This window comes from Mirounga angustirostris, unplaced genomic scaffold (genome assembly GCF_029215605.1).
Source record: "Mirounga angustirostris isolate CCGP_5_RB_7025 unplaced genomic scaffold, mMirAng1.0.hap1 SCAF_5, whole genome shotgun sequence".
Classification (NCBI taxonomy): domain Eukaryota; kingdom Metazoa; phylum Chordata; class Mammalia; order Carnivora; family Phocidae; genus Mirounga; species Mirounga angustirostris.
Window position 1 is genome coordinate 152524654 of NW_026991713.1, and position 27125 is coordinate 152551778.

At 42.4% G+C, this 27125-nt stretch overlaps 1 long non-coding RNA gene across 2 annotated transcripts in view; it reads left to right on the plus strand.

The window, feature by feature from the left end:
- Positions 1-27125, plus strand: part of LOC135364537 (uncharacterized) — a 279267-nt gene that overhangs the window by 83257 nt on the left and 168885 nt on the right. For both annotated transcript variants that reach the window (XR_010411860.1, XR_010411859.1), the window contains exon 2: positions 21369-21474. This is a non-coding gene — a long non-coding RNA (uncharacterized LOC135364537). The remainder of the gene's footprint in view (positions 1-21368; positions 21475-27125) is intronic.

Sequence of the window (27125 nt, forward strand, 5' to 3'; positions counted from 1 at the left end):
CTCTTTACCCTCAGAGAAAGTGTCCTACTAGCTGAAGGAAGAAGCTCCTAAGTGTGGAGTATTGAAGTTACAGCATACAAAGAGAAGGGCATTCTTGCCCCTGGGCTATAGTTTTTCACTGAAATCTTTTGTGCCTTAGCTATTGTTCCTTTAAATGGGTCCTCTGGAATATGTCAGCCAGCTTATCCAGTCTTTGAGAATTTCTCTGAGGGTATCCCAATTTCTTTTCTTTTCTTTCTTTCTTTCTTTTTTTTTTAATGTGTGCATTGCCTGCATTTCTTTCCAATCAATTCATTCATCAAACATTTGCTGCATACCTATTACGTGCCCTGTTCTTGGCACGAAGCTGTCACGGAGAATAACATAGCAAAGAACCCCACATCTCAAAAGAGGACAATGGGCGACTTATTTTTATAAATGAAAATATCTGGTTCTGTGATGAAAATAATCAACACTCTTCAATTTCAAAGAGGCTCTTTCAGGGTGGGGGGTTACAGAAGTCTTATCTGAGGAGTGCACATCTGAAGCGAGACCCTCGGGGAAAGAGGCAGCCCTCCACAGTCCAGGGGAAGAGTAGTGCAGGCCAAGCACCAGTGAGGATAGGGACCCCGAAGAATGAGCTTGACATATTTGATGCACAGTTCAAAGGCGGAAGTGGCTGGAGTATGAGAGAGTGTCAGTGCAGAGAGATTGAATGGGAGAGAGGGCAAGGGTCAGATCACAAAGGGCCTGACACCGGAGGGGATTCTGAGCATGAAGGGAAGCCCTGTAGGTTTTGTTGGCATGTTGTGATTTTCATTTAAAAGACCAGTTCCTTCTGCAGAGAATGGCCTGCAGCAGGGTAGGTGTGGAAGCTGGGAGTTTTCCAGGCGAGGGGGGACGACCAGGAGGGGAGGGATAAAGGGTGGGCGGGGAGAGGATGATGCAGTTGATGGAGTGGAGGGATTGGCAATGGGAGGATGAGGGAATGGAAGGGATCAGGGGTGACATTTTAGGTTTTGGCTGAAGGAGCTGCAGGAAGGGTGGTGCCATTTACTGAAATGGGAAAGAGACACTTGGCTTTTGCTTGGGGTTTTATTTGGGGGACGGGCACTCATCGGTTCCGTTTTGGCTACGGGGGGTTTGAGGAGCCTGGAAAACACTGAATTCGGGCTGTCAAGGCTGCAGGTCATGTTTGTGGCTGGAGCTCAAGGGACGGGTCCAAGTAAAATCCACTGTGGGTGATTTGAAAGGCTCCCAGCTGAAGGGTGGAAAAACCACAGCTTCCCTCAGCACCGACTTTTTATGAGCACAGATAATTAGCCAGGTCCCCACCTGGCAGGGGCATGGTGCGAGTAAGCAGATAGAGCCCTGGAGGCTGGAAGTTCAAGCTGTCTGCACTGTGTCCCTGGCATCTCACCTGTTTTCTTTCGTGGTGCTTCCTGTATGCAAATTGCTCATTCATTTTCATTCAATAAATATTTCTTGTGTGCCCACTGCATGCCAGACACTATGCTAAACTCTTGGGAGAAGAATATATATAATATATATACAAAGCAGGTCAAGATGGGAGGGGGACATACACACATGTATATCATCTATGTGATGTACTGTATATATAATTGTATGAAATCGAGTTCCATTGGTTCTGTACCCCGGAAAATTCTCTTGTGCTCTTCTTTCGTGGTCGTACTCGACCTCCACTCCTGACTAACTATACTGTGAAGGACAGGGAATAGTGCCAAGTTCTTTCTGAGGTCTTCCGTGTTTCAAACTCTGTGGTCTATGATCCCCAGTATTTCAGTTCATGTGGAAAAGGCCACCCAAAGATGCCTAACTTGAAAGAGAAGAGGAATACAAGGAGAAGCTGAACTTAGAAAGATATATGGAGTGGGGTACCGCCAGCAACACAGCCAACCTCAGGGAGGAAACAGTGAAAGCCAGAGTCCAGGTACTGCTCACCTAGAGTGCATGCCTGCACTTTACCCTTGAGTGCTCACCCAGAAAACTAGGGTGAGAAACAGGTTGGCACTCCATGGAGCTGTGAAGCCATGCATGCCTAGAGGTAACCTGGTGAGCCCAGGGGAAGGAGAACCTGCAAGTGTCCGAGACGTTCCCTGTGAAATGAACTCTGGGAATAAAAAGTTCCATTTTAGAAAAATAATTACATTTCTTGCTCATCTCTTCTGGACTCTGATTTTTACACCAGATGAAGGATGACTTCAGAGGGAAAAGTGAGTTCCTTGTGGTTGGTTATGAATGTGTTGAGGCAGGAAGTAGAAATCCATGTAGTGGCAAGGTTTTAAAGCAGACTTTTGAGGCTAATGGTGGCATGAAGTTACTCAGAGGATCTTTCCACTAACATCTAATGCATGGAAGGGAGCAAGAAAGTTAACCACTCCCGGGACTGCAGGTGGCACTGAGCAGGTCATACGGGGAACTTGGGTCGGAAGTCAGCATTTTGCCTTTTCCCTTCCCAGACTCCTTTCCCTGACTTGTATGGCACATTAAACCCTTAAACAATAACAGCTTTCAGGATCCATGATGCATCATTAAATAAGTTAAGGAGCTAATTAAAGGGGGCCCTGTCTCCCTGATTTTACTGTACTAAATCACCTGTGCCCCATTTCAGCAAGTGTTTCCAAGCCAGGAATTTGCCCATAAAATGATCTCACATTAGCCCGGCGTGTTGGGTTTCATTTCCTTTTATGAAATTATCTATTAGTAACTGGAGAAGTCATTACTGCAGAATAAATAATTGAACATAAATTAGATGTCGTTGGAGTCACACTTTGGCTGAAGAGAGGTGCAGTGTGTCATGCACGTATTTAAATGCTAAGAGTGCAAAGCACCCTGCCCCTGCAGCCATTCGTCCCTATCCTGCTGGTGTGGAATTCCAGTTGTTGCATATCCTCTTTTCTTAGGTGAAATGCAGACCCTGAAAAGGTCAGACCATCTGTTCAAGTGTAAGATAAGTTGGCAGTAAAGTCAGGTTGTCACCAGGAGAGTTTTAACTGTCTGAGAAGGGGCCTCACAAGGTGGTCTTTATTTGGGGGATGGATTTATCATGCACCATCCAGGACCTCCCAGGCTTAGAAGCTTTCTACATCAGCACAGGAGAGTGGAATGCATCAGGTATTGAAGCAAGAGCTTGATTCAAGTAGGCTTACGGAAATGGAGAAAACACCCAAATGTCAACATATTCATTTAAAAGGAGGAAATATGGCAACTTGGAAGCAGGGTACAGAGAGTGCCCTGCATAACTCCAGGGGCCACAGTTCATATTGGGCTTCTTGCCAAGGGCACGCTTTTGCCTCCTGGTCCAAGCCTTGTACCCTTGAAGGCAAGTGACCACTTGGTTTTACAGTTGAAGAAACAGAGGCCAAGATAAGTTGGTATATACCTAAGAAATATATTTACCCAGTGGCAGAACTTGGGCTCAAACCCAGATCTTCTGGTTCTTAGTTCAGTCCTCTCACTGACTGTTGACTTTTGAGGTTACATACCATATGACTCCATTTATATAACATTTCCTAAATGACAGAAGTTTAGAATGGGAGGAACCAAGGCTTAGAGACAGAGAAGGGGTGTGGGTGGGGGGTGAGGTGACTGTAGTTATAAAAGACCAACGTGAGGGATCCTTGGGGTGACGGATGAGTTCTGTATCTTGATGTGATGATGGATACATGTACCTATGTACGTGATAAATTTGCATACAACTAAATACACAAGTAGATAAAAAATGGGCAAATCTGAATAAGATCAATAGATGTCATCACTATTAATACCTGGTTATGATATTAGACTATAGTTTTGTAAAATGTTACCATTGGGGAAAACTGGGCATAGTGTATGTGGGGGCTCTCTGGGTTATTTCTTATACCTGCTTGTGAATCTACAATGATCTCAGTGAAAATTTCAACTAAATAAATGAACGAGGGTTTGGTATATAATAGCATAGATAAATCCCAAGTATGCTATCTAGTTTTCTGATGCTTGAAATGTTTATTTAAAAACTACTTTAGGGCTCCTGGGTGGCTCAGTCGTTAAGCGTCTGCCTTCGGCTCAGGTCATGATCCCAGAGTCCTGGGATCGAGCCCCACATCAGGCTCCCTGCTCCACGGGAAGCCTGCTTCTCCCTCTCCCGCTCTCCCTGCTTGTGTTCCCTCTCTCACTGTGTCTCTCTCTCTCAAATAAATAAAATATTAAAAAAAAAAAAACTGCTTAAAAACATTGGGAAGTTTTTATTATGAAACTTTTCAAACATATTGAAAAGTAGAAAAGACAGTATAATAGACACCCATCTAGCTATCCCCTAGCATTTGTTAGCATTTTGCCGTATTTTACTCATTTTAGAGTAAATACAGACATATAACACTTCACCCTGAAATATGCGACCCTGCGTCTTCAAAGAATAAGATCATTTTCCTATGTAACCACAATACCATTATCATACCTAACAAAATTAACAGTTCTTTAATATCTATTAAGTTGGTCCATATTTAAATTCCTGCAATTTTCTCAAATTGTATTTTATAACTATTTTTTTAAAACCAGGATTCAGGGGTGCCTTGCTGGCTCAGTCTGTTCAGTATCCAACTCTTGATTTCAGCTCAGGTCATGATCTCAGCGTCCTGGAATTGAGCCCTGTGTCAGGGCTCCATGCTCAGTGGGGAGTCCGCTTGAGATTCTCCCTTCCCCTCTCCCTTTGCCCTCCCCCTCAAATAAATAAATAAATCTTAAAACAACAACAACAACAACAAAAAAACACCGGGATCCAAACAAGAAAAATGGGTTTTGTTTGGTTTTTATGTTTCTTTTAGTCCTTTGCAGCTAAGGTCCATTCTTATACATTGATTACAATATCCTTCGTAATTCAAGGACAGCCTTGGGATGATTGTGTTTTTGGCAACCATCCTCCAGAAGACTATCTTGAAAAGGCTTCTCTTATGAAGTTCTTATTAACACTACCTTACTTTGTAGGCTGCTATTTACCTTTTAAATATATTATCTCATCCGATTCAGTAACACTGGATGCTCCAGTTTTCTCAGTAATAGACTTGAGATAATCCTAGCTTTCATTCAGGTCTTAATGGGATACTTCTTATTATCCCCACTTCACAGAGGGAGGAAGCTGAGTTTGAGAGAGGTTAAGCGGCTTTCCAAGGTCACCATTACTGGCAGAATCAGACCCCTTGACTCAGTTATCTTTCTACTGTGCCATTTCCTAGGACTACACAAAGAGACAAAGAGAAGGCACAGTGCTGTACCCTGTGCTCCACCTAGCAATTTCTGGAGCTGGACTACCCACCTGCCATATTGAAAATGTGGCAGACTCTTGTCTTGCTGCCGAAGGCAGAAATGGGATTTACCCAACATGGCTAGAGGGCTGGAAGGCTAGGCTCCATCTCATCTCTGCTCTGACTCACTGTTTTTGCAGGTGATACCGGTGGCCAACCCACATCCCTTCTGCTCTCACCATTTCCGTGGGAGTTGGCCTAACTTCCAGCTGCTGGCACCTGTGTCTCTTTCTTGAAGGGTTTTTGTGGTCCCTGGAGCCTACTTTGCCTATGCTCATGGGAAACTGGAGAGAGTGGGAAGTTAACACCTCTCAGGAGTAGGCATCAACCTATGATGATTGAAAGTTGGGGAACAATTTTTCAGCCCTTTTGGATGACTCAACAGTGCATATTCCACACTGGTCCCAGAGAGTGCCAGTATGGCTAAGCCCCAGTTTCCCACAGTGGTAATTTGCCTGGTAACATACCCTTCATACTGGTTTCCTCCCTCCCCTGTCTCACTTCTCTTCACCCTACTCATGTGTCCTTGGATCACCTCCTAATAAATCATTTGCATTTGAATCCTTAATTTTAGAGATTGCTTCTGGAGGAACCCAAATGAAGACACTTCCCTAGGTCTTTGGCTGGAACCACCAGGAGATGTGGCTTTTGTCTTCTTGGGTACACAATTCTTGTTGATTTACCAAGAAAATGGTTTGGGATGAAGAAACAGTGAACAACCTAGGATGAAAGGTTTTCTCCCACACATGAAAGCTATATGGCCTAGGCTATAGAAAGTTATCTATAGTCAGATCTTGCTTGGAAGGAGAATGAGATCCCTAAGGGAAGGACACGCTTAAAAGGTATTTTACCGGGGCGCCTGGGTGGCTCAGTTGGTTAAGCGACTGCCTTCGGCTCAGGTCATGATCCTGGAGTCCCAGGATCGAGTCCCGCATCGGGCTCCCTGCTCAGCAGGGAGTCTGCTTCTCCCTCTGACCCTCCTCCCTCTCATGCTCTCTGTCTCTCATTCTCTCTCTCTCAAATAAATAAATAAAATCTTTAAAAAAAAAAAAAAAAGGTATTTTACCATATCCATTAAAGGAGGCCTATAAATTCTAGGACTTGGGGGCTTTGCCAGTACAATATTCCCCCCTCCCCCACAGGAAGAAAAAGCTTGCATAAAACTCTGCTTTTTTTTTTTTTTTTAAAGATTTATTTATTTATTTGAGAGAGAGAATGAGAGACAGAGAGCACATGAGAGGGGGGAGGGTCAGAGGGAGAAGCAGACTCCCTGCCGAGCAGGGAGCCCGATGTGGGACTCGATCCCGGGACTCCAGGATCATGACCTGAGCCGAAGGCAGTCGCTTAACCAACTGAGCCACCCAGGCGCCCTAAAACTCTGCTTTTAATTAACAACATGTAGTTAAACTAATATTGGTTCATTCCGTAGAGCGAGAACTTCTACTGACAGCAACTTTCAAAGGGAGAAAGTACCCATCTGATCCGTGTTGACTATAAAGCATCATTTCTTAAGCAGCTTAGCAGAGGTAAGGCAGGGCAGATTTATTTAGATCGTTAACTCTGGGAAATAAAACTGGAGCCCAGCGCAGGGTTTGTAAAACGGCCGCTTCGCCTACACTGGGGTGCTTTGCTTTCCAGGGGACGAAAGAAAGTGATGGAAAAGGCCGGGCATTGGTGTATTGCTGCCCACAGAGGAGCTTTGGGTGGTACGTGTCCCCCTGCGGCTTTATCATCTTCCTGGAGATAGTTGGGCTTTGATGTGCATTACAACATATCTCTTCCAGGCTTAGACCTGCCTCTCTCTCCTTGGTTCGGGCGGTTTATTGGCCAGTCTGTGCAGAAAAGCCACAATAAGGATTTTGGGCTGTACCAACGAGACAGCAGTTTAATAATCGTAAATCCCAGGCAGATCTACCCAAAGGGGAAATGGGGTGGAATAAGATGTGCAGACAGACAGGGGTTAGCCTGCCTCTCCCAGGAAGGGCAGGTGCAGTGGGAGGCACAGCAGGGTTAGCTGGGATGGTCTTGTCTCAGCCTTATTACCTGAATGGCCCGTATGTGCTCAGAATGTTAAAGTCTGACATTTTAAAAAACTTGCGGGGGGTGGGGGGAAGTAATTTTATATTTGCTGAAAATTTGCAAAGATGGGATAGGTCATTAGACCCCGTACCCAGATTCCTGTATTGTTAAAACCTTATATTATCATGGTACTTTGGTCAAAACCCAGAACCCAACAGGGGGCATCACTATTAGTCAAACTTTATTCAGATCTTGCCAGGTTTTCTATTCGTATCCTTTTTCTTTTTCTTTTAAAAAATTTTTTTATTGTTATGTTAATCACCATACATTACATCATTAGTTTTTGATGTAGTGTTCCGTGATTCATTGTTTGTGCATAATACCCAGTGCTCCATGCAGAGCGTGCCCTCTTTAATACCCATCACCAGGCTAACCCATTCCCCGACCCCCCTCCCCTCTAGAACCCTCAGTTTGTTTTTCAGAGTCCATCGTCTCTCCTGGTTTGTCTCCCCCTCTGATTTCCCCCCCTTCATTCTTCCCCTCCTGCTATCTTCTTCTTTTTTTTTTTCTTAACATATATTGCATTATTTGTTTCAGAGGTATAGGTCTGTGATTCAACAGTCTTGCACAATTCACAGCGCTCACCATAGCACATACCCTCCCCAATGTCTATCACCCAGCCACCCCATCCCTCCCACCCCCCACCACTCCAGCAACCCTCAGTTTATTTCCTGAGATTAAGAATTCCTCATATCAGTGAGGTCATATGATACATGTCTTTGTCTTTTTGACTTATTTCGCTCAGCATAATACCCTCCAGTTCCATCCATGTCATTGCAAATGGCAAGATCTCATTCCTTTTGATGGCTGCATAATATTCCATTGTATATATATACCACCTCTTCTTTATCCATTCATCTGTCGATGGACATCTTGGCTCTTTTTACAGTTTGGCTATTGTGGACATTGCTGCTATAAACATCAGGGTGCACATACCCCTTCGGATCCCTACATTTGTATCTTTGGGGTAAATACCCAGTAGTGCAATTGCTGGATTGTATGGTAGCTCTATTTTCAACTTTTTGAAGAATCTCCATACTGTTTTCCAGAGGGGCTGCACCAGCTTGCATTCCCACCAACAGTGTAGGAGGGTTCCCCTTTCTCCGCATCCCCGCCAACATCTGTCGTTTCCTAACTTGTTAATTTTAGCCATTCTGACTGGTGTGAGGTGGTATCTCACTGAGGTTTTGATTTGGGATTTCCCTGATGCCAAGCGATGTTGAGCACTTTTTCATGTGTCTGTTGGCCATTTGGATGTCTTCTTTGGAAAAATGTCTGTTCATGTCTTCTGCCCATTTCTTGATTGGATCATTTGTTCTTTGGGTGTTGAGTTTGATAAGTTCTTTATAGATTTTGGATACTAGCCCTTTATCTGATATGTCATTTGCAAATATCTTCTCCCACTCTGTCGGTTGTCTTTTGGTTTTGTTGACTGTTTCTTTTGCTGTGCAAAAGCTTTTTATCTTGATGAAGTCCCAATAGTTCATTTTTGCCCTTGCTTCCCTTGCCTTTGGTGATGTTTCTAGGAAGAAGTTGCTGTGGCTGAGGTCGAAAAGGTTGCTGCCTGTGTTCTCCTTTAGGATTTTGATGGATTCCTGTCTCACATTTAGGTCTTTCAACCATTTGAAGTTTATTTTTCTGTGTGGTGTAACAAAATGGTCCATTTTCATTCTTCTGCATGTGGCTGTCCAATTTTCCCAACACCATTTGTTGAAGAGACTGTCTTTTTGCCATTGGACATTCATTCCTGCTTTGTCAAAGATTAGTTGACCATAGAGTTGAGGGTCCATTTCTGGGCTCTCTATTCTGTCCCATTGATCTGTGTGTCTGTTTTTGTGCCAGTACCATACTGTCTTGATGATGACAGCTTTGTAATAGAGCTGGAAGTCCGGAATTGTGATGCCGCCAGCTTTGCTTTTCTTTTTCAACATTCCTCTGGCTATTTGGGGTCTTTTCTGGTTCCATACAAATTTTAGGATTATTTGTTCTATTTCTTTGAAAAAAGTGGATGGTATTTTGATGGGGATTGCATTGAATGTGTAGATTGCTGTAGGTAGCATTGACATCTTCACAATATTTGTTCTTCCAATCCATGAGCATGGAACGTTTTTCCATTTCTTTGTGTCTTCCTCAATTTCTTTCATGAGTATTTTATAGTTTTCTGAGTACAGATCCTTTGCCTCTTTGGTTAGATTTATGCCTAGGTATCTTATGGTTTTGGGTGCAATTGTAAATGGGATCGACTCCTTAATTTCTCTTTCTTCTGTTTTGTTGTTTGTGTATAGGAATGCCACTGATTTCTGTGCATTGATTTTATATCCTGACACTTTACTGAATTCCTCTATGAGTTCTAGCAGTTTTGGGGTGGGGTCTTTTGGGTTTTCCACATAAAGTATCACATCATCTGCAAAGAGTGAGAGTTTGACTTCTTCTTTGCCGATTTGGATGCCTTTATTTCTTTTGTTGTCTGATTGCTGTGGCTAGGACTTCTAATACTATGTTGAATAGCAGTGGTGATAGTGGACATCCCTGCTGCATTCCTGACCTTAGGGGGAAAGCTCTCAGTTTTTCCCCATTGAGAATGATATTCGCTGTAGGTTTTTCATAGATGGCTTTTATGATATTGAGGTATGTACCCTCTATGCCTATACTCTGAAAAGTTTTGATCAAGAAAGGATGCTGTACTTTGTCAAATGCTTTTTCTGCATCTATTGGGAGGTTCATATGATTCTTGTTCTTTCCTTTGTTAATGTATTGTATCACGTTGATTGACTTGCAGATGTTGAACCAACCTTGCAGCCCAGGGATAAATCCCACTTGGTCGTGGTGAATAATCCTTTTAATGTACTGTTGGATCCTATTGACTAGTATTTTGGTGAGAATTTTTGCATCCATCTTCATCAAGGTTATTGGTCTGTAATTCTCCTTTTTGATGGGGTCTTTGTCTGGTTTGGGGATCAAGGTAATGGTGGCCTCATAAAACGAGTTTGGAACTTTTCCTTCTATTTCTATTTTTTGGAACAGTTTCAGAAGAATAGGTATTAATTCTTTTTTAAATGTTTGGTAGAATTCCCCTGGGAAGCCATCTGGCCCTGGGCTTTTGTTCGTTGGGAGATTTTTGATGACTGCTTCAATTTCCTTTGTGGTTATACGTCTGTTCAGGTTTTCTATTTCTTCCTGATTCAGTTTTGGTAGTTGATACATCTCTAGGAATGCATCCATTTCTTCCAGATTATCTAATTTGCTGGCATAGAGTTGCTCATAATATGTTCTTATAATTGTTTGTATTTCTTTGGTGTTGGTTGTGATCTCTCCTCTTTCATTCATGATTTTATTTCTTTGGGTCATTTCTCTTTTCTTTTTGGTAAGTCTGGCCAGGGGTTTATCAATCTTGTTAATTCTTTCAAAGAACCAGCTCCTAGTTTCATTGATGTGTTCTACTGTTCTTTTGGTTTCTATTTCATTGATTTCTGCTCTGATCTTTCTTATTTCTCTTCTCCTGCTGTGTTTAGGCTTTATTTGCTGTTTTTTCTCCAGCTCCTTTAGGTGTAGGGTTAGGTTGTGTACTTGAGACCTTTCTTGTTTCTTGAGAAAGGCTTGTATTGCTATATACTTTCCTCTTAGGACTGCCTTTGCTGCATCCCAAAGATTTTGAACAGTTGTGTTTTCATTTTCATTGGTTTCCATGTATTTTTTTAGTTCTTCTTTAATTTCCTGGTTGACCCATTCATTCTTCAGTAGGATGCTCTTTAGCCTCCATGTATTTGAGTTCTTTCCGACTTTCCTCTTGTGATTGAGTTCTAGTTTCAAAGCATTGTGGTCTGAAAATAGGCAGGGAATGATCCCAATCTTTTGGTACCGGTTGAGACCTGATTTGTGACCTAGGATGTGATCTATTCTGGAGAACGTTCCATGGGCAGTAGAGAAGAATGCGTATTCCGTTGCTTTGGGGTGGAATGTTCTGAATATGTCTGTGAAGTCCATTTGGTCCAGTGTGTCATTTAAAGTCTTTATTTCCTTGCTGATCTTTTGCTTAGATGATCTGTCCATTTCAGTGAGGGGGATGTTAAAGTCCCCCACTATTATTGTATTGTTGTCGATGTATTTCTTTGCTTTTGTTATTAATTGCGTTATATAATTAGCTGCTCCCATGTTAGGGGCATATTTACAATTGTTAGATCTTCTTGTTGGATAGACCCTTTAAGTAGGATATAGTGCCTTCCTCAACTCTTATTACAGTCTTTGGTTTAAAATCTAATTTGTCTGATATAAGGATTGCCACCCCAGCTTTCTTTTGATGTCCATTAGTATGGTAAATGGTTTTCCACCCCCTCACTTTCAATCTGGGGGTGTCTTTGTGTTTAAAATGAGTCTCTTGCAGACAGCATATCGATGGGTCTTGTTTTTTAATCCAATCTGATAGTCTGTGTCTTTTGATTGGGGCATTTAGTCCATTTATATTCAGGGTAACTATTGAAACATAGGAATTTAGTGCCATTGTATTGCCTGTAAGGTGACTGTTATTGTATATTGTCTGTGTTCCTTTCTGGTCTCTGTTACTTTTAGTCTCTCTCTTTGCATAGAGGACCTCTTTCAATATTTCTTTTAGGGCTGGTTTTGTGTTTGCAAATTCCTTTAGTTTTTGTTTGTCCTGGAAGCTTTTTATCTCTCTTTCTATCTTCAGTGGTAGCCTAGCTGGATATAGTATTCTTGGCTGCATATTTTTCTCGTTTAGTGCTCTGAATATATCACGCCAGTCCTTTCTGGCCTGCCAGGTCTCTGTGGATAGGTCTGTTGCCAATCTAATGTTTCTACCATTGTAGGTTACAGATCTCTTCTCCCGAGCTGCTTTCGGATTTTCTCTTTTGTCTCTGACACTTGTAAGTTTTACTATTAGATGTCGGGGTGTTGACCTATTTTTATTGATTTTGAGAGGGGTTCTCTGTGCCCCCTGGATTTTGATGCCTGTTTCCTTCCCCAAATTAGGAAAGTTCTCTGCTATAATTTGCTCCAATATACCTTCTGCCCCCCTCTCTCTTTCTTCTTCTTCTGGGATCCCAATTATTCTAATGTTGTTTCGTCTTATGGTATCGCTTATCTCTCGAATTCTGCTCTCGGGATCCAGTAGTTGTTTATCTCTTTTTGTCTCAGCTTCTTTATTTTCCATCATTTGGTCTTCTGTATCACTGATTCTCTCTTCTGCCTCATTAATATTTATTTATAAATATTATATTTATAAATATTTATTTATAAATATTATTTATAAATATTTATTTATAAATATTATATTTATAAATATTTATTTATAAATATTATATTTATAAATATATATTTATAAATATTATATTTAGAAATATTTATTTATAAATATTTATTTATAAATATAATATTTATAAATATTTATAAATATTTATTTATAAATATTATATTTATAAATATTTATTTATAAATATTATATTTATAAATATTTATTTATAAATATAAAGACATATTTATCCTAGCAGTTAGTGCCCCCATTTTTGATTGCACCTCATTAATAGCCTTTTTGATTTCGACTTGGTTAGATTTTAGTTCTTTTATTTCTCCAGAAAGGGTTTCTCTAATAACTTCCATGCTTTTTTCAAGCCCAGGTAGTATCTTTAAAGTCATGAATCTGAACTCTAGATCTTACATTGTACTAATGTCCGTATTGAGTAGGTCCCTGGCAGTGGGTACTACCTCTTGTTCTTTTTGTTGAGGTGATTTTTTCTGTCTTGTCATTTTTTCCAGAGGTGAATAGGTGAAGGAGAGAACAAAATGCTAACAGGGTAACAATGTCCACAGAAAATATACTCTAAACAAATCAGAAAGACCTGAAGCTGCGGAATAAGAAAGGGAAAGAAAGAAAAAAGAAAAAGAAAAAAAAAAAAGAAAAAGATAAAAACAAACAAAAACAGAACAAAACAAAAAAAAAACGGAATATGATTAAATATGATCAGGCTGGTGCATAGATCAGTGCCACACACTAGATTTTGGGTGTATTTTCATCTGTTAGAAGAAAGTGCCTCCCAAAATTTTAAAGAAAGGAAAACTTATATATGTAGAAAAATAAGGGTTGATATGATGAAGGGATGGAATATGACAGTAAAGATGAAAATTATAAAAAATTTTATAAAAGGAATTGATAAGAAGTTGTTTGAAAAAAGAAAGAAGAGGATTAAAAAAAAAGAAAAAAAAGGGAGAGAATGTGATCAGGCAGGAGACTAGAACAAAGCCATACACTAGAGATTTAGGGTATATTTTGATCTGTTAGAAGAAACTGTATCTCAAAATTTTTTTTTTTTAAAGATTTTATTTATTTATTTGACAGAGAGAGACACAGCCAGAGAGGGAACATAAGCAGGTAGAGTGGGGGAGGGAGAAGCAGGCTTCCCGCCAAGGAGGGAGCCTGATGTGGGACTCGATCCCAGGATCCTGGGATCATGACCTGAGCCGAAGGCAGATGCTTAACGACTGAGTCACCCAGGTGCCCCTGTATCTCAAAATTTTAAAGAGAGAACAACTTATATATATATATGCAAAAATAAGGGTAACTACTATGAAGGGATAGAATATGACTCTAAAAATGAAAAATAAAAATGTTTTTTAAAAAAGGAATTGATAAGATGTGGGTTGAAAAAGGGAAAAAGAAAAATTCAAAAAGAAAAAGACATTTAAAAAAAATTAACTTTGAACGATTAAAGAATCATGGGAAAAAAGCCATGAATTCTATGTGCAGTATTCCCCTAGCGCTGGAGTTCTGTCGTTCTCATTGATCGGTAAACTTGGTCTTGGCTGGCTGTTCTCACTGATCTTCTGGGGAGGGGCCTGTTGCCGTGGTTCCCAAATGTCTCTGCCGGAAGCAGAATTACCCCGCCCTTGCCAGTCCTGGCTAAGTAATCTGCTCGGGTTTGCTCTCCGGGGCTTTTGTTCCCTGCGAGCTTTCCGTACAGCTTTGGAGGCGGAGAGTGAAAATGGCGGCCTCCCAATCTCCGCCCCGGAGGAGCCGAGAACTTGGGGCCCCGCTCCTCAGTGCGCCCCCAGAGAAAAGCCGCCAGTCACTCCCGTCTCCCTGGTCTCCGGCCTCACTCCGTGCTCGCCCGGCCTGTGACCGCGCGTTTCTATCTCTGGCACCCGACCCTGGGTGGAGTCTCCAAACCCAGCAGATCCCTGCGGTGCCCTCCAGCGCGGCTCCTCCCGGCGGAGGAAGGTGAGTCTCCCCGGATCTGCCGCTTGTTGGGTCCCTGCTGGAGGAGCAGGGGCCCGACTGTGCCGCGGATCACGGTCAATGGCAACCCCGAGCTGAGAGCCCGCGCCTGGGCTCCTCCTCTGCAGCCGGCTTCCCGCTCCGATACCTGGGAGCTCTGCCGCACTCAGGCACCCCCGGTCTTTCTGTGACACCCAGGGTGCTGAGACCACAGTGTCCCGTGAGGGTTCCCCCCCCTGCTTAGCCACCGGAGTGACGTCCCTCAGCGGAGCAGACTTTTAAAAGTTCGGATTTTGTGCTCCGTGGTTCTATCACTTGCCAGAAGCGGCTGACGGAGGCCCCTCCCCCGCCGTCTATCCTCCCGAATATCCCCTCGGATTCACTTCTCCGCACGTCCTACCTTCCAGAAAGTGGTCGCTGTTCTGTTCAGAGAGTTGTTGCTATTCTTTTCTTCGATCTCCTGTTGAGTTTGTAGGTGTTCAGAATGGTTTGATCCCCATCCAGCTGAATTCCTGAGACCAGACAAAACCCAGGTCTCCTACTCCTCCGCCATCTTGCTACGCCCCCTCCTATCCTTTTTCTATTCCAGGAGATCACAATATATTTTGTCCTCACGTCTCCTGAGTCTCCTCTGGTCCAGTGACAGTTTCTTGGTCTTTCTTTGTTTTTCCTGACAGTTTTCAAGAGTACTGGTCAGGCGTTCTGTAGACTGTCCCTCAATTTGGGCTTCTCCTGGTTAGACTGGTGTAATAGGCTTTGGGGAAGGATAGACAGAGGGAAGTCCCCTTCTCATGCATCATGTTGGGGGTAGGTGCCATAGACATGACTGGCCACTGGGTAAGTTACCCTGATCATCTACACCTGATTCATAAATACCCGTTTACCATTTTCAGGGCAGGAGTATGGTTGATGGGAATATGTTTTGTCAGCAGGCAGGGGTGTCTTAGGCTGGAGTCAAATAGCACATTCCTGAGGAGGACAAAGCCAGAAGATCTGGGGCAGGAAGGCAAATTTGTTGATGGGAATTAAGGATTATTCTGTGCCCATGTGCCCATGATGCAGCCACTGTAGGCAGTCAGAGAACTCGATATGACAGGTGAAATAACTGTGTTCCAACATTGGACAAAGACAGCACATGATGTTGGATGTTTGTAGACATTTTAGGTGTAATATTCAAAAATCGGAAAACCCCAAATGCCTTTCACTATGTGAATGGATAAATGAATAGAAGGGGATTCATATAATGGCATACTCCTCAGTCATGAAAAAGAATAAACTAACAGTATGTGCAAGAACATGGATGAATCCCAGAAAACTCATTCTGAGGGAGAGAAGCTAGACACGGAGGAGCACATACTGTTTGATTCCATTCATATTAAATCCTAGAACAGGGAAACAGCTTTATGGTGACAGAAAGGACTGACCATGATGGGACATGAGGATACTCTTTAGGGTTTCATATTTGATTGGGATGGGGGGGTTATACAACCATATACCCGTGTCTAAACTCATCAGGCTGTACCCTTAAAATGGATACATTTTATTTTACATAAATTATACCTCCATCATATTGATTTAAAAAGTAAAAAAGAAAAATAAATTAAGGACAGAGTCTTGGAAACTGAAGTTTTTATGGAAAGAGGTAGAGGAGAGGTCACAGGGAGAAGCTGAGACCAGGAATGTGAACTTCTCCAAGGATGTCGAGTCCTCTGTGTAGGTGGCATATGGGGATGGCTCCAGGGGCTTAAAGCCACTCATTCTCCTTCCTGATCCTCCCAGGTTTTCCCCAGGTCCTCTTTCACAGTGCTCAGTATTAAATATATCTGTATGTGTAAATTTACTGTAACTTTCATTTTCTTAATGAGATGGTTAAATACCTTTTTTTTCTTTTTTTGCCAACTTAAAAATATCAATTTCTACAGATTGAGATAAGTCAAATGTCTACTTACATTTAATTTATTTAGTTCATATGCCAATTTCAATTGGGGTATAAAATAATACATCATTTTGGGGCACTGGGTGGCTCAGTCTGTTAAGCGGCCGACTCTTGGTTTCGGCTCAAGTCATGATTGTGGGGTCGTGGGATCGAGCCCCACATCGGGCTCTATGCTCAGTGTGGAGTCTGCTTCAGATTCTCTCTCCTACTCCCTCTCCCTCCAGGTCATGCTCTCTCTCTGTCTCAAATAAATAAATAAAATCTTTAAAAAATAGTAGCTTATTTTAGAGCATAGCTTTTTTCTCATGCTCCCATTTCATGAAATCTGGACTCTTATATGCATAGGGCCATCTGTGTCTCCAACACTCCCTCAGCTACCCAGAAGAGGCATTCGTTTTATTAGTGAGCGCTGCTTTATGCTTGCCACAGTGGGGACCCATTTGTCTCAAGCCTGGCCAGCCCTGGCTGCCACGCGGGGTGACAGGAGTGGTTAAGTTAGCCAGTTGGCTGTGCAGCATATTCAGCACAGAGGGGCTACAGACCTGGTAGAAGTGTACCCACTCCTCTAATTTAGGAGCATATCCTAAAAGGATGGCCTCTCCACCTACTACATTTGGCCAGATAGATCACTTTCAGTTTTGATCACCCAGGGGAATTCCACTCACATGGTCTGTGAAGCCCAAAGCTCTCTTGGCAGCTACTCCTAGAATTCGCTTCTGAGTCTATAAAAGCAAGGTCTTTGGGAAGAGCCCAGGGCTCTCTCGTGGCCTGTTATCTTACAGATAGCTAACTAAACTTGACTTTCTAGAAGCCAAACTCAGAAGAACCTGGGGAGGGAATCTTGTGCCCTTGGGTCAGACCCTTCCTGAATAAGTTATTTGAAGACAGCAGGTAACTAAGGACCGAATAATAAGAAGACATCTCAGTATTGATGCAATTCTTTGTTCAAAAAACCTGGTTCTGAGCACTGAAACCAGTTAACCATACAGATAATTCCAAAGAGTTGTATACATGGGACTAGAAGAGTGAAAATATAATGTAACTATACCTGTAAAGCAAGCCTACACCATCCATATACATTTGTAGATGGTTGGAATTCTGTCACAGTGGCTTAAATCTCTGATAGCAAACAGCTATAGTGTTCATTAATTGCTCCCTCCATTTGTAAGTAAGTACAATGCCCTAGACAATTTGTTCTGGTCTGGGGATGTAATAGTCGACAAGGCAGTCTTATAGACCTTTGATGACTTATTTATGAATGTGTTTCACCATCCCAGAACACATCAGAGTATTTCATACTCTCCTGTCTTTGCACCTACTGCCCCCCCTGCTATGGGTCACTTCTTTTTGATACTTCCTCCTCTGCCTCGCAGGCTCCTACTCATCCTGCAGAAACCTCATTACCCTTTTTGTGCAGGTTTCCCCTAAACTCTCCTTGTCACTCCTCCCCCGCCCCTGATAGGATTATCTCCTCCCTGCTGTATGCTGTACTCTATCTTCTAAGTGCTTCTCCTCCTCCTCCTTTTTATTATGCTGAATGGCAGTTTTATTTGTGTCTTTCTCCCAATAGACTGGGAGCATCTTTGGGAAGAAAGTGTATTTTTTTCCATTTCTGCATCATAATGCCTAACACATACTAAACACTCAGAAAATGTTGCGGGATGGCCTTTTAAGCAAGTTCAATGTCTGGTTGCTTACTGTTGAAACCTCTTTTTTAAGAGCTGGAGTGTCACCTAGGTGACTGGCATTCCACCTGGTAATTCAACTTCCTGTCCCCACTTGTAAGTCCTCAGAGGACTCTCAGAGCCAATTGTGTTTTGCTACCCCTGACCAAGTTACTGGTCAAACCAATCATCTGTCCACTCCAATTACCTACCCTATGTGCTTTTTATGAGAATCTACTGCTTTGCCACCCCCTTGTGCTCTCAGAGTTGTCTAATCTGTTCCCACCAGAAACCCAGTGGGGCAGACAGGGACTGTCACCCTCAGTCAGAGAAGAGCTCAGGGAAGTTGAGCCGTTTGCAAGGTTGTACACTTCGCAAGTAGAAAGTGGGAATTGGAAGTTGGATTTTCTGATTCCAAATCTAAACCAGGTTACTTTTCAGAGTGTGAAGGCTCCCTTGTCTACACATCCAGCAGGTATTATGTGTGCTATGTATTTTGTATGTGCCATGTATTATAGAGGAGGCTGAGAAGGTGAGGGTTATTTCCTAGAGGAACAAGCAGACACATGTAAAATGCAAAGAGACAATATAGAGTCAACACGGAGAATGCAGGAGAGATGAGAAAGAGAAAAACAGCCCTGGACAGTCAAGTGCTGACTTCACACTCACAGCTGGTCCTTGGTGCTGTCCTGGTGAACACTGGCAGGTGCACAAATGACCAACATCAGACAAGGTCGCCCTGTGGATATAATGGAGCAAGACAAACCCAAAACCATTCTGTAATCATGTGTGAGCACAAAACAAGACCACTGTCAAAACTACAAAAAGTCAGGCATCCTTATTTCCTGGCTTATAGGAGTGACTTCTGCTTCCTTATCAGTTATAACTTCAGCTCTACTTCATTCCTTTTGACCACTAGATAAGATTCATTAGGACCCCCAATCATAGAATTATCATCATCCTCACTTCCTGACACATCCAGTCCAGAGTAAAGCGCAATTGCTCCCTTGTAACCTCTCCCAAATCACACACCATCTCAAATCCTATGACAAGTTCCTGCTAATACTAATAATAACCTCTTACTAAGATGACTCATGGCATCTTCTCCATCATGGGCCATCCCCCTCATTACTGTGGGCCAGTAAAGCCAACCTGGTTTGACGAAGTGTGTTCCTGGTGGTCTTTGACTCACAGGCATACAGCAAATGGAGAAAGAAACACCAGATGTGTGGTACAGATAATAGTGATTCAAAGGCTTCCCATGAGACCTCTGGAAGTCTGTCAATTCCAGTTTCCAGCATGGATCTTGTCTCCTTTCTGAAAGAAGCTGAGATCCTCTTACTTCTTCTATTAGTCATGGCATAGAACAGGACTTTTCAACCTTGTTTGCGCATTGGAACCACTTGGGCAGCTTTAAAAACACAGATACCTGGGTTCCAACTCCAGAGATGCTGGTTTAATTGGTGTGGCTTGTGGCATGGGCATCAGCATTTTTTAAAGCTTGCAAGTGAGGCCAATATACAGACAAATTTGAGAATTACTGGTAAAATATGATTTCTCTGTGTGTGTGTGTGTGTGTGCGTGCGTGTGTGTGAACAACATAAGAGGATGTGAATGTATGCTTGACCATGAATGCTTGTGTGTATGTGATATTTGTGGTCGAGGAGGAATGTGTTTACGTGTGTTATGTAAAATGGGCTCTCTATGTGTGTGGCAAAGTGAGGCAGGCCTGTGGGAGGTAAGGACATCAGATGGCTGGGGGGCCAATTGCACCTGCAGTTTATCGTGGAGATGGCAGCGAGAGGGTGTCTATGCCAGGCTCGTTGGCAGTTGGGGAGGAGTAGCTGACTGGGGAACTGGGTGGGGAGAGGAGGCCCCCTTAGCAGAGCAGGGCTTGAGCAGCTGGTGGGAGCATCTAAAAACCCAGTGCTGCGGCAGTCACGTATGGACTTGAGGAGGATGCTCTTGTGATTCTTGTCTTGTGTTTGGGAAAAGATGGAGAGCTTGATTCGTCTACCTTTAAAAACTTACCGCCCCAGTTAATTTTGCTTCGAGCAGTGGTTGCCGACTTTTGTGGCATCAGGGTCGTCAGGAGAGATTGTTAAAACACAGCTTGCTGGGTCCCCTCCCAGAGTGTTTGTGTACATCTTGGGAGAGGCCTGAGAACTTGCATTCTAACAAGTGCCCAGGAGATGCTGCTGCTGGTGGTGGTCTTGGGACCACAAATTGAGAACCACTGGTTCAGAATAGTGGTTCTCAGTTTTCCCAGATGACTGCCTACTGGGCCCACTTGGGAAGTTACCTGTTCCTAGTTCTTATCTTGCACCACTTCAGTCAATCTGTGTGTGTGTGTGTGTGTGTGTGTGTCCTAAGCAATGGGAATTCTCAAAACTCCCCAGATGATTCTAATATTCAGCCAAAGTTGAAACCCTGCCTGGCAGATAAGCTTCACGAAGGCGGACATTTTTGTCTGTTTCTCTTTTGTTCACTGGTGTTATCTCTGGTGCCTAAAAATTGCCTGTCACTCAGTAGATGCCCAGTAAAAATTTGTTGAGTGAATGAGTGAATGCTACTTACGAGGTACCAGCCCTCCAAGACTGAGAGTTAACTGTTAATTCAGCATTTATCTGAGCACCTCCTGCAGGGAAGGAAGTATATGAGAGTACAATATTTTTGCCTCTTCACACTGAGGTTCTTGAACTGTTGGGTTGGCTTGGCTTTGCTTTTCTTTCTTTCTTTTTTTTTTTTTAAAGATTTTATTTATTTATTTATTAGAGAGCGAGCGAGAGAGAAACAGCATGAGAGAGGAGAGGGTCAGAGGGAGAAGCAGGCTCCCCGCTGAGCTGGGAGCCCGATGTGGGACTTGATCCTGGGACTCCAGGATCATGACCTGAGCCGAAGGCAGACGCTTAACCAACTGAGCCACCCAGGTGTCCCTTCTTTTTTTTTTTTTTTTAAAGATTTTATTTATTTATTTGAGAGAAAGAATGAGAGACAGAGAGCACAAGAGGGAAGAGGGTCAGAGAGAGAAGCAGACTCCCCGCTGAGCAGGGACCTGGAGGCGGGGCTCTGTCCTAGGACCCTGAGATCATGACCTGAGCTGAAGGCAGACACTTAACCGACTGAGCCACCCAGGCACCCCTTGTTACATCCTTTTGATTGCCCTTGATTTCTTCTCTCTCTAGGAATCCTCCTTCTTACTCCTTAGCCCCAGAAAAGCATCCCCACGCAAATAAACCCATAAGAGGATCCCTGAGTCCGCCAACTGAAACACTTCATCACCATATCCAGGTAAGTAAAGATGAAAACTTACCGTGTTAGTGTAAATATTTTCCTGTAGCATTAGAGATTCTTCTTAATCGTAATTTTGATGGCAATCATCATGTTTCCCCCTGTGGTTCTACACTGTCATGTATCTCATCAATTTCCTACCTTTGGCATTTGGCCACTATTTTCTTTTATCTGCATTATAAATAATGCTGTGATGAACATCCTTATGCAGAAATCTATGCTTGCATTTCTGACTATTTTCTTGGGGTAGATTCTTCGAGGAGAGGAGGGTGAAGACTGAATCAAAAGTCAGGAGGTTTTTTATTTTAAAGGTTTTTGATACATGTGGCAAAATTGCCTTCTGGGGCGTTTGTACCAATTCATAATTTCTTTAGCAATGAATGAGAATTCTGGTGTATTCTGCTCTTCTCTCTTAAACTCATATCAAACATGTCTGCATGTCGCTACAGAGACTTTATAACCATTATTTGTAGTGGCTGCATGAAACTTGATCTCAGTGATGTGCTATAATCATCCTCTCTCAAAAGAGGTTGCTAATTGATGCCGTTCATGCTGGGCTCTCCCTGGCCCTGCCAAATGGAGCGCCTCCATCAAGTCACAGCTGTCTGGAATCCATCTGGCCCTCCTGGGCTGTTCTATCAACTTTCCACATCCATGGGCAGCATTTCTTAGGCACATACTTTCCTTTAATGATACTCCAGGAAACGGGTTTCTCGGAATAAAATCCAGCCCACGGAGGCAACATTGGCCTTTGGCTGGGACAAAAGATACCTCAACCAGCGCATTCATTTCTGCCTGAAAAGAAAGAGCACTGGAATGGGAGTCAGAAGATTTAGGATGAGACCTGTTCTATGTGCCAATCAGGACTTTTCTGGATAGAAACAATGGATAGAAACCTAACTCATACTGCATAAGCAAAAAAGAGAATTTGTTATTTCATATATAGCAGTCTTCCTTATCTTCAGGGGGTATGTTCTAAGATCCTCAGCAGAAGCCTGAAACAACAGATAGTACCGAGCCCTTGTATACTGTGATTTTTCCTGTGCATACACACCTATGATCAAGTTTAATTTATAAATTAGATATAGTAAGAGACTACTACAATAATTATTAATAATAAAATAGAACAATTATAACACTATATTGTAATAAAAGCTTTATGAATGGCTCTCTCTCTCAAAATATCTTAGTGTCCCGTACCCACTGTTTTTGTTGTCATGATGTGATACGTTAAAATGCCTACAAGGTGAGATGAAGTAAGGTCAATGATGTAGGTCTTTTGACATAGTGTTTAGGCTATTGTTGACCTTCTGATGATACATCAGAAGGAGGATTATCTGCTCTTGGTCCATGGTTGACCATGGGTAACTGGACATGGAAAGTGAAACCACGGATGAGGAGGGTGAACCTGTAAATGAAGATATCAGGGGAATTTAGTTTCAAGTGTGGCTGGATCTAGGATTTCTAATAATGCTGCAGCCTTGATCTTGCTCTCCAATATCTCTATTCTGCATCTCTCTACACTGGTTCAATTCTCAGAAGATTGTCCTTTTATAGTCTATCACCAAACATGCTCTTAAAGACCCTAATACAAGGGCCAAATTTTATTTGCTGCCTATTTTTCTAAACAGAATTTTATTGAAACACAGCCATACTTATTCATACATGCATGGCCTATTAATGCTTTTACTCTCGAGCCACAGAACTGAGTATCTGAGAAAGAGACTATAGGTAGCCTGTGAAGCAGTTAATATTTGCTATAGGTCCTTCACAGAAAATTTTTGCTGACACCTGCTCTAGGAGAAGGGTATTAATCCTCATTCTCAAAAATGTCTCCATGCTCGATTGATTATTAGCTCCCAGCCACCCTCTCATTCTTAGTTTCATATCATGGTTTCTACCTAACCTCTTGAGTCTTGGGTCTCGTTTTTTGGACCTTCTAAGTGACTCAGATTGTAATCACTCTAAAATATTTTCCTTAAAGGCCATCTTGACCCTAATGTTAAACCCTGACCCTCAACCCCAATCTAGACTTAAACTTAACCCTAACCTTAATCCTCAGGGAAGTCTGGGACTTTGAGTTTGATAACCACCATCTTAGAATAACTTAATGAGCCATGCTGTTCAATGGATATTGTGTGTATTTTGCACTGAAAGAGGAGAGATGAGAAGAGTTGTATTTACAATTTAAAAAGAAGTGCTTTGATCATCGGAAAGGCTTAGTGTTGCCAAGGCATGCTCTGGCAAATAATTATTTTAAGCAAGTGATAAACATGTTCCTTTATGTTAACATGAAAATACAATCCCTGACTCATTTTCGGGCCATCTGCCTCATTTTCAGAGCCCTCATATTGCGAAGAAGTGCCCGTTAGTGTTTTCAGTGGTATCAGAATGGAATTTTATCCCCTTGAATCCCAGTTGGTGCTGTTAGGATGACCTAACTTCATTCATGATCCTCTGACATCTTGGGTCAACAAAAGTGTAAATGGAAACTGAGGGAAAGGAAAGAATATATTCAAGAAGACATAGGAAAGAGAACCAGGTGGGAGGATGGGAAGAAAGGGAAATAATCAGATAGTAGGTCCCAGGTATCAATCCCATGCCACAATCTGATCAAATCAATCCCCTGCTTTACATTCTTCAATGGCTGCCCAATGTTTACAGCATAAAGGCCAAGTTTCTTTTTTAATTTTTATTAACATATAATGTATTATTTGTTTCAGGGGTACAGGTCTGTGATAAGGCCAAGTTTTTTGATGGCACCCACCACCCAGCATCATCTTGCATACCCTACTCTAGAATCCTGTATTTCAGTGCTGTGGGATTATAGGAAGTTTCCCCAGTGCTTCTGTGCTTTGTCCATGTGCTCCTCTCTTTCTGGAATGCTCTTACTCTTTTTATCTGCCTGGATAAATCTTGCCTGTCCATCAAGATCCTGCTCAGGTATCATCCTCCATCAGGCTTCCTCTGACCCCTTCCATGCTCCTCCTCTGTGCCCCATGCAAACATCAATCACGGTACTCATTCCTTCATTCAGCAAGCATTTACTGGGCTCTGCTCTGTGCCGGGTGCTATGATAGATGGCAAAGTTTAACAGTCAGTTTACCATCTCAATCCCAAGTAGTTGTGGAAACAGATAAATCACCAGGAAACTACCCAACCATGCTGTAATGTGGGAGATTCGAAGGGCTGTGGGCCACGGAGGTAGGCAGCTCCCTGGAGCCTAGGGGCTGAGTGTTCTAGGAGGGCCAGCAGCATGAAGGAAGTGTGCGAGTACACAAAGAGTTTGAAGCCTGGGAGGCATAAAAGCAGTTTGGGAAGTATTAGTTATGGAGGGAGTTAGGCAGGACTTTAGGTCATGAGGGGGTTTGCCAGCCAATATTAAGCATTAGGACTCTGTCCTTAGAACTTCGGGGAAACCACTAAAAGTTTTAAGCCAGAGAGTCATATCATCACATCTGTATTTCGCTTATATTTGTTTTATTTTCTTATTGTCTCCCACACTAGTAATAATATCAGCTAATGTTCCTGGAGGCTACCACAAGAAAGACACAATGTTGAACTCTATATACATCACCTCACTTAAAGCTTGTTACTATCTTATAAGATAGGTACTGCTGTATAAACTTAATAGAGATTCAGAAAGATTAATTAACCTGTTAAAAGTCATGCTTTCAATCATTAGAATAATTCTGCACTTTATAATTATCTAAAAATTGAGATATTCATAGTTGCTACTCGAGAGAACTCAGAGCACATTTGCTTATATGATCTTATTCATCCACTTGATATTCTTAGAATGCTTGTAAAGGCTTCAGTTCTGTTTCATGAATGATGACACCAAGAAAGTGATTTGGCCAGGTCCTGCCAGACATGGTCTCGGTCCACCTGGAAACCAGGCTCTTGAGGTTTACTCCTATATATATATATATTTTTTTTTTTTTGAGGTTTACTCCTATATATTGTTAGCCTTTATGGCTTTGGCTTCACCTCATGAAAGCACGTGGCTGCATTATTCTCTTCAGACAGAGAATCAAAATGATAAGGTTCCCTTCTCCTTGGGGGAGGAATGGGCTGGGTCCCAGAGGCCATGTCCATCGGTGTGCTTGTTCCTGCCCCTCTGATTGGGAAGAGCACATCTGTTCTGGTTGGAGGAACAGAGCACCTTAGGTTTGGGTATGTGAGACCTAGTCACCTACAAGTTGTAGTTGCTGCATTGTAGAGATCCTAGGCTTTCTTCTTTTAATACCTTCTTCCTTCTGTTTTCCTTTTTTTCTTTTTGTTTCTTCTTCCTTCATCATGTTCACCCTCACCAACATCACCATCAACAAACACATTAGCATCATGATCTCTGCTTATCAGGGTCTTACCGAGGCACTGTTGTCTTTGTCACCATGATCACCATCACCATGATCACCAAATCATCATCATCATCACCATCACCCACTACCACATCAACATCAACGCATCACTGTCTCATCTGGGTCTCATCTTTGCATCATTGTTTCCATCATTGTTGTCATCATGGTCACTGCCACTGCCCTCACCCCCTTTCAGTGAGTGCTTGCTCCGTGCCAGGCACCGTGCTGAGCACTTTACATGCCTTATCTCACAGCATCTTCAAAACAAACTTCTGTGCATGGTTACCCCCCTTTTACAGATGACAGACCCGTGTCTTAAAGAGGTGAAATAATTTGCCCAAGGTTACAAAACAGTCACCGCTCTCGGCATTGTCTCTTTCATAGAATTAAGATTCATCCCAATGACAGCAGAAATTTGTTTATTTTTTAGGAATTAAGGAAATTACAAGGTTGCGCTGTCACGCTCTGTGAACTGGAGGCTGCCATGAACCCAGCAAAGGAGATTTAGGGTTATTATTCTCTGGTGGCAGTTGTTCCCTAATTCAGAAGGGCTGTTCTTCTTTTGACTAATCGTTAAATTTATGTTTATGATTATTATTTCTAAAGGGAAAACAAGAGTTGAACCATTTTAGATAATAAATCAGAGCCATAATTCACATGAGGATTTGCCTGATTCCAATGCCTGCATTTCCAGCACCACACTGTCTGACTCCCCTTGGTGATTATGGCAAATATAAGCCCCATGGTTCCCAGGCTTCTGATTATCTACCTTACCAGCACACCTCATTTGGCTCCCTGTAGTGTTAAGTGCTCCATGGCAACAGTTTCTTCCAGAAAGTTCTACCTGTATCGGTGGCCTCATCTCCCAACTCTGCTCCTTCCCCTTCCTTAGCCATCATCCAGCTTTTATAAGGAAATGGCATAACATGGTGGGAATTCAAATCCTGGCTGTAATACTTACTTACTGGCTGCCTGACTTGTAACATTTTACCTCCATAGTCCCGAATTTCTTCATTCTTCCTCTGTGAAATAGAAATAACATGATGTGAAGTTTAAGTGAGGATCCACATAAACCTTCTGATGTGCATTAGGTGTCAATAAATGTTGATGTTAACTCTCCAGAGTAAACTCACCCTTCCTTCTCTTTTGCCTGCAGTACCCTGCTAAAAGGCAAGTTGAAATCGTTAATGTATAGGACAGGGAGAGATGAAGCTGATGGATCTGAATGGTTCAGTCCATGGCTAGCAGAGGGTTCTTTGGCAAGTCCATTAGCTTGGCTAAGAATCATTT